A 9,989-nucleotide genomic window follows, 5' to 3' on the forward strand; every position below is an offset into this window, starting at 1 on the left:
CTGAAAGATTCATCTAGTTATCTCTAATAGAACACAATTAACTCCTCAATTTGACTCCCAGCAACTATTGCAAATATACCATGACAGAAAGTCTATTTTATGAATAACTAGAGTAAAACTGGATTAAATGAAAACCTCAAGTATTTAAGTGATTTTACCAGGATTCTCAGAAATCCAGTCAGATCATGTATACTTAGACAGAAAACTACAATAAGAATATTTGTCTGTGTCGTGGTTTAAACCAAGTCCCCCAACTCCCGGAGAGTTAGGAAGGAGAATCCAAAGAATGCAGCCCCCACGGATTGACATAAGAACGGTTTAATTGCTAAGGCATAACACAAAACCCCTACTGCCATTTACTACTACAAATAATAATGATACAGCAAACAGCAAGTGAAAAGAATACAACACCCCACCAGCCACCGACCCATAACTCACTCCACCCTGCCCGGCCGAGCACCATGTGCTCCCTCCTCCATTTTCCTCTAGAGCTCTACCCCTCCAGCTCTCTTTCCCAGTATGCATCCTGGGCATCACGTGCTATGGTATGGAATACCTCATTGGCTAGCCTGGGTCAGGTGTCCTGTCTCTCCTTCCTCCCGGCCTCCCCTCCTCCACCTGGCTGGAAAAAACCTTGAACAAAAACACCCTCAAAACATGCTCAAACCATGACAGTCTGATTACAGAATGCCCTTCCTTGCATTCCAGTTCTGTGTCTCAGTAATTACACTAGTAGTATGTTGGGCATTTATCTATGATTTACAATTGGACAGTAACAAGAACTATACCACTAATTTCTGCTAAAATCTCTTACAGTCTGTGGTGGGTTTGCATGGCAATGTTTTGCTAGCAGGGCTGGCCTACAGGGGTGACTTCAGTGGTGTCCAGCAGAGCCAGTGCCAGCCAGATCCAAGATGGACCCACTGCTGGACAAAGTTCATCCCATCAATGCTAGCACCCCTGGGAAAACATATTTTGGAAGGGGAAAAAGCTGCTGCACAGCAGCAGCCAAAAGAAAAGAATGAGAATATGTGAGGTAGATAAACAACACGCAGACATCATGGTCAGTGTAGAAAGAAGGGAAGGAGGTGCTTCAGATACCAGAACAGAGATTCTCCTGCAGCCTGTGATGCAGACCATGATGAGCCTGTGCCCCTGCAGCCCATGGAGGTCAATGGGGAAGCAGATTCTATCTGCAGCTCATGAAGGACCCCACACTGGAGCAGGGGGATGCCCAAAGGAGGTTATTACCCTGTGAGAAGCTCATGCTGGAGCAGGTTCCTGGTGGGACCTGTGGACCCACAGAGAGAGGAGCCCACACTGGAGCAGCCGGATGCACCCAAAGGATGCTGTGCAGTTGAGAAGGGGAGTGATAGAATGGCATCAGGGGCATCTGGCAACCAGCATCCAGTCAAACCACCACGCAATCCACATAATTGTCAACATAATGAGAAAGGATGAGCTGAAACTGTTTAAACCACATTGATTGTTCTGAAACCAGTGCTTCTTCCCATGTACTTAGTTCCATCTGTATTTTAATAGCAGGAACTGAAGGGAGGTAATGAATGAAAAGCTCTTTCTGCTTACAGGCACCACATACAAAGAAGAGGGAGGAATACCACCTGTTTAGGTACTGCAAACTTTACACAGTTTTCACAACAGGAGCTTGTTCTATGAGTTCCTGTGTGGTTTAAGCAAAACCAATTACAACATGAAGACACAAAAAAATCTCTCCTCTGCATCTTTTGAGATCTTGTCATAAGTACTGTAGATTTCCATTATATATGTAAGTGCTATTCATACGTAATGAATAGCAAACAGAGAGGTGCAGAGGCTGACTGCTTTGAGCAGATAATATCACAAAGCTCTGCACTTAAATGTATGGCTTTAATGTAGCAGACTCGAGGCGATTTTTGAAGGTCTTGTAAAGTAATGGAGTTCAGTGAGGTATTAAGTGCCAGAAAGAGCAGTGCTCTAGCAGCAAAAAAGAACAGCTTGTTCTCATGGCTATTTCATGCAGGATATTCATGAAGGGGAACACTTGCATCATTCTGCTATGTTGATTAATGTTCCTAATGTCCCATTGCCTTCATAAAGTTAACAAACTAAAAGGTTCAGTTTTCTGGGTATTATTATTAAATTATTTGAGAAGGTGTCGGGAAAGGAGGAGGGTGTGTGTTATCTACTTGAGACAAAGGCAAAAAGGAAGCAGAGGGGAGGATATAAAGTTTAGACTACATGAAGCCTAGTGGAGTGGATTTTTATAAGTTCAAAATACATTGGGAAGAAAAATGGCTATAAACCACAGCAACCATGTTTTGGCACTGGGAAAAAATGTAGTAGTATGCTCCCCGTGAGCTGAAAAGCAGTTAATGTAATAGTTATACTTGAACTGGAATCCAGTGATGTGACAGATCTTTCCCATCTTGGTGCAGAAAACAATCAGCACAAGGAATAAGGATGTCCAGGCTGTATTAAGTTACATATTTCTTCATAAATGATGAAAACCAAAAGGTGCTTCAGTGGAAGCTATGAAAGCTTTCACTGACGACATAAATAATCATTCTATAAATTATGCTTATTCCTACCCCTTCATTTTCACAATTAAAAACTCAGAACAACACCAGGAATTCCTTATTTTCTCAACATGTTCTGAGCTATGCTTTTATAAGGAAAAGAGAACTGTTTCTACATTTTAAGACCTTTGTGTTAGCCTTTACCTGCTACAGTACTTCAACTCTGAAACTACAGATTGCTGGAATGATACCATATGCACACACTATCATGCAACTCAATCAGGTGGCCTTTATTAGAAAAAAGACTGTTTCAAATTTTGTCCCACCTCATAGACTTCACGTTCTCCTTATTAGATACCTAAGTCTTTCACAAGTGTACATCTTAGCCTCAAAAATAGCTAGAAGCAGGGTATTTCCATGTTAGGTTTCTCAAATGGAAGAAATTCCTACTTAAAAATGTACTCCCATTTATATTCATAGCTTTCCATAAGCAGGACTTCTTAGTACTTTGCCAGGTGAAGAAGGGTCTGTGTTTTGGAAATAACCTTACAATAAAAAGCTATCATACAAATTTAACTGCCAGCATCAACAGGAGTCTGCAATAACATACTGAAGAAATACTTCCCTATAAAAATACATTCCCATTTCTAAAAAGCTACAGCTACACAATTTGCTGTTCTGCTTTTCTGTAATATTCATTCCTTAATGTTAGAGGTAAATCATATCTTACAAGTTAGGGCACTGGTTTCTTTCTAATGAAACTTTAAAAATTTAAGTTTATAACCTTCAACCGGTTCCAAAATCAAGATGCTTTCAACAATCACAGGTTCTTCTTCATAGTATTATTGGGTTTAATAATGTGCCTTCTGAGAGCTGCAGTTTTGCTTTATAATGCTTCTGTTTCATTGCAATTGACATTCTGTCCACTGAACTATTTATGCTACCCTTACATTTGCACAGAAACAAATGCAGATATTTCTTTGATAATTGGCTTATTAAAAATTCATGGTGTACATTGCTGTCAATATTTAAACACAAAGCTTAATGTTTGCTAGTGCTAGCTTTTCCAGGGAAAAAACAAACAAACAAACAAAAAAAAACCCCAAAACTAAAACAAACAAAAAGAACCAGAGAATGCAGTGCTTTTCAGGACAAAACCACATTTTATTGTGGGTTAACTTTCAGGATAGATAACATTATTACTTCAACATTACATGTTTTTGAAGTTTACCATAGCTATGTTTTTGAGTCCCAAGACCAGACAGCTTGATAGACTACAGTACTGTAATGCAATCTGGTTTTTTATCTTTTCTATTTCTGCTCAGGAGTGCTGATGTCATATAAAGAGCACTATCAGTCAACTATATACACCATTAACATTAGATTTGAGAGTGTTTTATTCAGAGAACTTTACATTTCCTAGTTAATCTGTTAAATACTTTCTACCCAAAGCTTTGAGTCTGCAGAGTGCTAAGCTCACTGGTGAAGAAAGCAAATGCACACACAGTCAAGTTTTCAGTCTTCCTTCTTCAAAGGAAAGAGCAATGTGTCGCAGCATGTCAGTTGAAACTGAGACAGACCAGTGTTTAAAGCAAAATATGCAGAACCTGAGATACCTGCATTTAGTTATCGTCTCACCCCAAACTTGTTTTCTGGTTTTGAGCAAATCAACTGCAGTCCAGTAGCTTTCATGGACTGAACTGAATTCTATCTGTGCACAAATCAAAAAAGTCTTAAAGTCTAACAATTCATATGAAGTTACTGCTCAACTTTCTAGGGATCTATAGGAGTCCTTTCAGTGGCCTACCAAATTGTTTTCATTCACATGTAGAATTGCCAGTGCTGAGCAACAAGACACTTGCCTAGACTTTTCCATGCTTCTTCAGCTTTTTCTACTTTATTACGTGACATAGAAGCCATAGGATGAAGCCTATCAATCCATATTCCAGAGGACTAGCTAGATGACCTACTCCATAGCTCTTCACAAAGAGATCCTGTTTTCTCATCTTGCCATTACCCTTTGATTTGTCCTCCCAACACTTTTCTTTCATCAGAAGTGCTTATTGGGGTGTTTAGTGAATCAATTCAAACCCTAAGTGCCCTTCCTCATTGGGGGAAAAAAAAGTTTTGGGGTGGTTTTTCAGGTTAATCTTTTCCACAGAAAGACATTTTTCATCTCACGTCTGTGAGCTTTCTCCAGAAATGGCAGTTTTCAGCTGTGAATAAATTTTATTGCTATTGCACCATTGTGACACTGAGATGGCTCTTCTTTGACATTCTCTTGGCAAACCCAATCATATCAGAGAAAAAACATATGGCAGATACTATAGCTAAGCAATAGACAATAAAAGTTCCAGCCTCAAAACCATCCACACAAACCCACAGCTGCAGACAGCTGTGGTATTTACTTGTCAGAATTATTTTATTCTTTTACACATAATTAGAATTTGGACGTGCCCAAATTCACTTGTCTTCTTCCCACAGTCATCCTCAGGAATATTAACTGTTGTTTTGCAGTCAGATTCCTGAATGTTTCAAGGTTATGCAAGCAAAAGCTCTTTATTTAAAACCAAAATAATCAGGAAATGTTAAGAGAATTGGTATTCCAGTGACATTCCAGGAAGGAATTGTATTTGCAGATACTATCTTAAGCAACTATTTTGAAGTTTTATAATACCAGAAAAACTCTTAGCCTGCTGCAGAGGCACTACATGCTGGGCTCTCCCTTTTCCAGGGAACAAATCTTTTTCTGTTATTCATAACTGATTATTATTTTCAGCACTTTAAAAAAGCAAACAAATACCCACAGTAAGACTTCTTTTGCCAAGTTGGAGAAAATTACCAAAATAGTATCAGAAACTTTGTTCTAAGGAAACTCTGACAGGAAAACTATACAAAAAAAAAATAGTTGGTTTGTTTCTCAAGCAAAATTTGTGTGAAATTAAAACTATAACTCTCTGAACATCAAGTGAAACCATATGTCATAAGCAGAGTGGTGGTTTAACAGATCACATTGTGTTGTTTGTCTCTTCAGGCTTTGCCCTATGTTTCTCAATTATAAATTCTCCTATGGTGCTTTTTTTTTAATATATGATGAGGTCATACACTGATGATGACCAAGCAACATCAGGGAAAAATTCTAAAATAACAGATGTGAATCAGTAGGCAAATGCCATGGGAAGGAGTTTTACTTCCACATGTTCAGGTGCAACATTGCAAATATAATTGCAATATGCAGCCTCAAATTAGAAATGTATACATTTTAATCTTTAGTATGAGATTTTTTTTTTGTTTTCCTGATATTATTAAAGTGCATGTATACAGAAACATTTTGTTGTCTATGCTGTTTTATAGCTCACCTCTGATTGTGCGCAGTGCAGCCACAGAGAAGGTGTTAGACTCACTAAGGCAGCTGTCTTCAGAGATGAAACCTGGAATACAGTGGACATGCTATGCCTATCCTGAATCTATACCCATTCCTGTAAGGGATCTTCCTATGCGAAATATCCACATTTAGAAACCATTTACTCACCTCCATTTCACCTCTATTTAAAAAGAAAGCAAAAAAAACTTCTATATCCTTGCAACAGAGAAATACTTGAAAACACACTCTCAAATTATCCAGTGTGTAGTCAGTTCTCTGGTAAGGGGAAAACAGCATTTAACAGCACCACAAAGGTAATCTACCGACGCTGACAATCAGTTATTTGCTCTGGGGGTTCTCTGGGATTGCTTTTGTTAAGACTGTTGGCTGATCATAGCCAACTGAAATAGCTCAGATTTAAAGAGAACTGAATTTATGAAAAATACTACAGAATGTATTTGAATAACAAGTATATAATCTCTCATTTATCAAAACATATTTCTTGAAATAATTTAAAAATACACATTTTTAGTAACTATTGACTCAACCCTAAGGATTGTATTGCACATCAGAGATAAGAATGTATCCTTCATCCTATCTCCAGTACCTGCATGTGAGCAGGCTACACTGAAAGACAAAAAGGACACAGTACCAACCAGCTAAATAAAACACTAGTCTTTCAGAGGAACTAGCTAGCGCCATCTCCTGAAGAAAGTATGCCCTCTACTGCTCGGTTACAGAGATGCATAATAGCAAAGATCGGATGCTCAAAACCAGGTTTCATTGGACTAAAAACTTAAAAAAATAAATTAATAAATAGATTAGAAGATAATAATAATAACAACAAAATTTTTTGTGGATTATCTCTCCAAACTATTAGGAGATATGTATGTATAAAAACAAATTCTACTTTTAAAGAACTTTAAAAGTAGCATTTCTGCTGCTCTACTGTTCATTTTTATGATATACTTGCACAACATGGCCACAAACATCTCACTCTAACCAAACATATAAAACCAAGCTCAATATTTTCTTCATAATACTCGAATGCATAGCACTTTAATTTTAAAATTGTTAATGTTGTTACATTCAGTAATTGTTTTGGAATGCATTTTCCTTGAACTTTATATAATTTGCTGCCTGGCCTCAAACATAACACTCTTCCATCATTACTGCATATAGTATCATTCAGAGACATATGTATAGTATTTGTCCACAGAAAAACAACCAGCTGAAATTCTTAAATATCTAAATTCTTAAATATCTAAATGTTACATTTGCATCATGTATTTTTGCAGCAAGCTATCGCACAGAAGTGCCCTTAAAGCGTTGTCAAAAAACAGTAGAGACATGCACACTCATTTATTTTACATCAGCAGAGAAGAAAGGGATTCATGATGCTATTCTAGAAAGCTTACCTCATCTGATCTGATTCTGTTTTGTATCAAATTTGTTCCTAAGGAAGTCCTGTATTTCTCAAAGTAAAAGAGGAGCTTCTGAACTGAGTTTTAAACAATCAACAATTAGTACCTCCAGCAGCAGATACTCATCTTTTTCCTGACATTTCTTATCTTTTTTATTTAGTTTCCCACATAAGCAGACTCTAGAGATATTCACAGCTGATTTTAAGAAAGAATGGCAGACATGCCAGGAATTCCTGGATCTCAGGAATTCCCTAGACTGGTAAGAAAATTGTGGTTTTTTGAGAAGTAGGGAATTTCCAACTACATAAGCCATCCATGTATTTGGCTAAGGTTGTTACAGTGCATATATAAAAGCGCCAACAATTAATTTCAGACTAATTCAGCATTATTCTTAATTTTCAACCAGCAATGGCATGTGGTGTTACAACCAGGGCTACTCATGGATGGTCATAAATGTTGTCTGCAATTTTTTTGATATTTTGGCCATGAACTGACGTGTCAATTTCAAAGAAATACTTCTCCTGTGTAACAGAAACAGCCACAGTAAGAATGACGAGAGCAAGTTGACAAAGTTTTTCTTTTTTGTTCTGCAGTTTTTCCCATTAGACACACAGATGCGTGATGTGGCTAGACAGATATTCGTGGTAGCCTTCATAGTAATAATATTGTATGTGCCATGGTTTGCAGATTTTCAAAACAAGAAACTCCCAAGATTTTACAAACCTAAAACTGTGTTGCATTTTGACCTTTCTGTGGCGAAAAGCTGAATGTTCCATTTTCATAAAAATACTGTCCCAAATAAAATACAGAATCTCCCAAATATAATACAGTATAAAATACCTTTTTCTTTCTGAAAATATATACCAGCTTTACATGCATTTCCCCACAAATACTGTTATTTACATATGCATTTGTGTATATACTTATCTATATCTATATATATGCATGTGTGCATGTAGGTATGTCCACGATAAGAACTGAAGACTTAGCAGCATGCTGAAATAGCACCGAAATTTGAAACAAGATTGCAATGACAACAGTACTATTATTTATTGCTGCCAGGACCAAAACCATGGAAATAATGATGTGTATTCAACCTGTTTTCTCTGTTGAATGTGTCAAGGATATCAGCTGTCCCAGAAAGCTCAAAATAATCAGGCACTTTAAAGAGGCAAGTTTCATCTGTCTTCATACAAAATACTGGATTGTTGAAAGCATTTTTTCCTAAATTGGTAAAAATATTTAGTTATGTACTGGTTTTAAGGAGTTTTTCATTATTTTATTTCTTACTGAAAATTTCTTCTTAAGCACAGCCTCCAGTAAGGATTGCTGCATTTCCACAAAAACCATGTCAGCAGTAATGAAAAGCTAGTCTTCCCTAAACCTGTTCTCAACCAAATGTCAAAGGTGATGAGTGATTTAGGTTAAAGAAATAAAAACTAATCTGATCCATAAAGGCAGGGATTCCTACTGTAAAAATAAATAAATTATTTTTCTGGAAATATTAAGATATGTAAGGTTGTTTATTCAATTCTTTATTAGCAGAATTACAGTTCAACAAAAAATAGGCAAAGACTGGCAGTCAAACTAATCAGCAGCATATTGAAAGTGGTACAGAAAGATGCTGCATGCTCATACATATTGGTATCCTAGTTAGGGAGTGTACATAATAAATGTCTCCAAATATTTGAAGGCCATAAACTTCAAAATTCAAATAATTACCTAATATTACAGATGAAGTATGTTTATGAATAGTGGGATTACCCCAAACAAAGTAGGAAAAACTTCTTGACCATGAAATTTATGCAAAACTGAAACAGCTTTCTTAACAGGGAGATCTGTCGCTCAAGTCATTTAAATTAGACTGCCGAGAGCACATGGAAATGCCTTGTAGGGAATCCTCTGCACTGGTTTGGCAATAAACCTACTATGCCTTTCCAGCTATAATTTGTACGATTTCCTGGGTTTGGACATAAAACACATGGAAACTCAAAGCAAGAGTTCATGTAACTGTTGTTTTTAACTGAGCTGAGTACAATGTAGTGCAATACAGGCAAGTTGGTGAACTGATGTAAAGCTAACACATACAAGTGTAAACTTGCTAGCTTACATACAAATGAGTGTAAGTTAGTTATGAAGAGGCATGGATTCCTGTCAGTATTTTAGGTTAAAAAAAAAAAAAAAAATATGTAGAATCACTAGATATAAAAAACATGTAAGATAGAATACAGTAGCAGAATCAAGGACTCGTACAGGAAGGCAGCAACCTTCTTCATATTTCATCACTGTCAGAACCAGTTGCAAGCAGCCTCATGGAGGAATGTTAGAAAAAACAAGCGAGACTTCCTACCCTGTTCTTTGTATTAAAATACTGACTGCACTGTGGTTATAACCAAAAGAAGCCTCCTGGGCCTCAACAGCATCACAGACTCAGATGTGACAGTACCACCTGTAGACTGCTTCTTATTTCAGTATGTCTTCTAAAGCAAGAAGGGAAAGTCAGCCTTCTCTAGTTCTGTGTTTCTCAGCTTCCCTTCTGTCCTTGTTAATAAAGGCAGGACGCACAACTATAACCAGCCAATAACTTGGTTTCCTAAATGAGTGACTTAAGGCAGGCCAAGGTCTCTTTCTTTTCTGATCCTCTCTTCCTCATCAGTTATTTGTGAAAAAATAAAAGGCACATGC

Source organism: Melopsittacus undulatus, chromosome Z, assembly GCF_012275295.1.
Source record: "Melopsittacus undulatus isolate bMelUnd1 chromosome Z, bMelUnd1.mat.Z, whole genome shotgun sequence".
In the NCBI taxonomy this organism is placed as follows: Eukaryota; Metazoa; Chordata; class Aves; order Psittaciformes; family Psittaculidae; genus Melopsittacus; species Melopsittacus undulatus.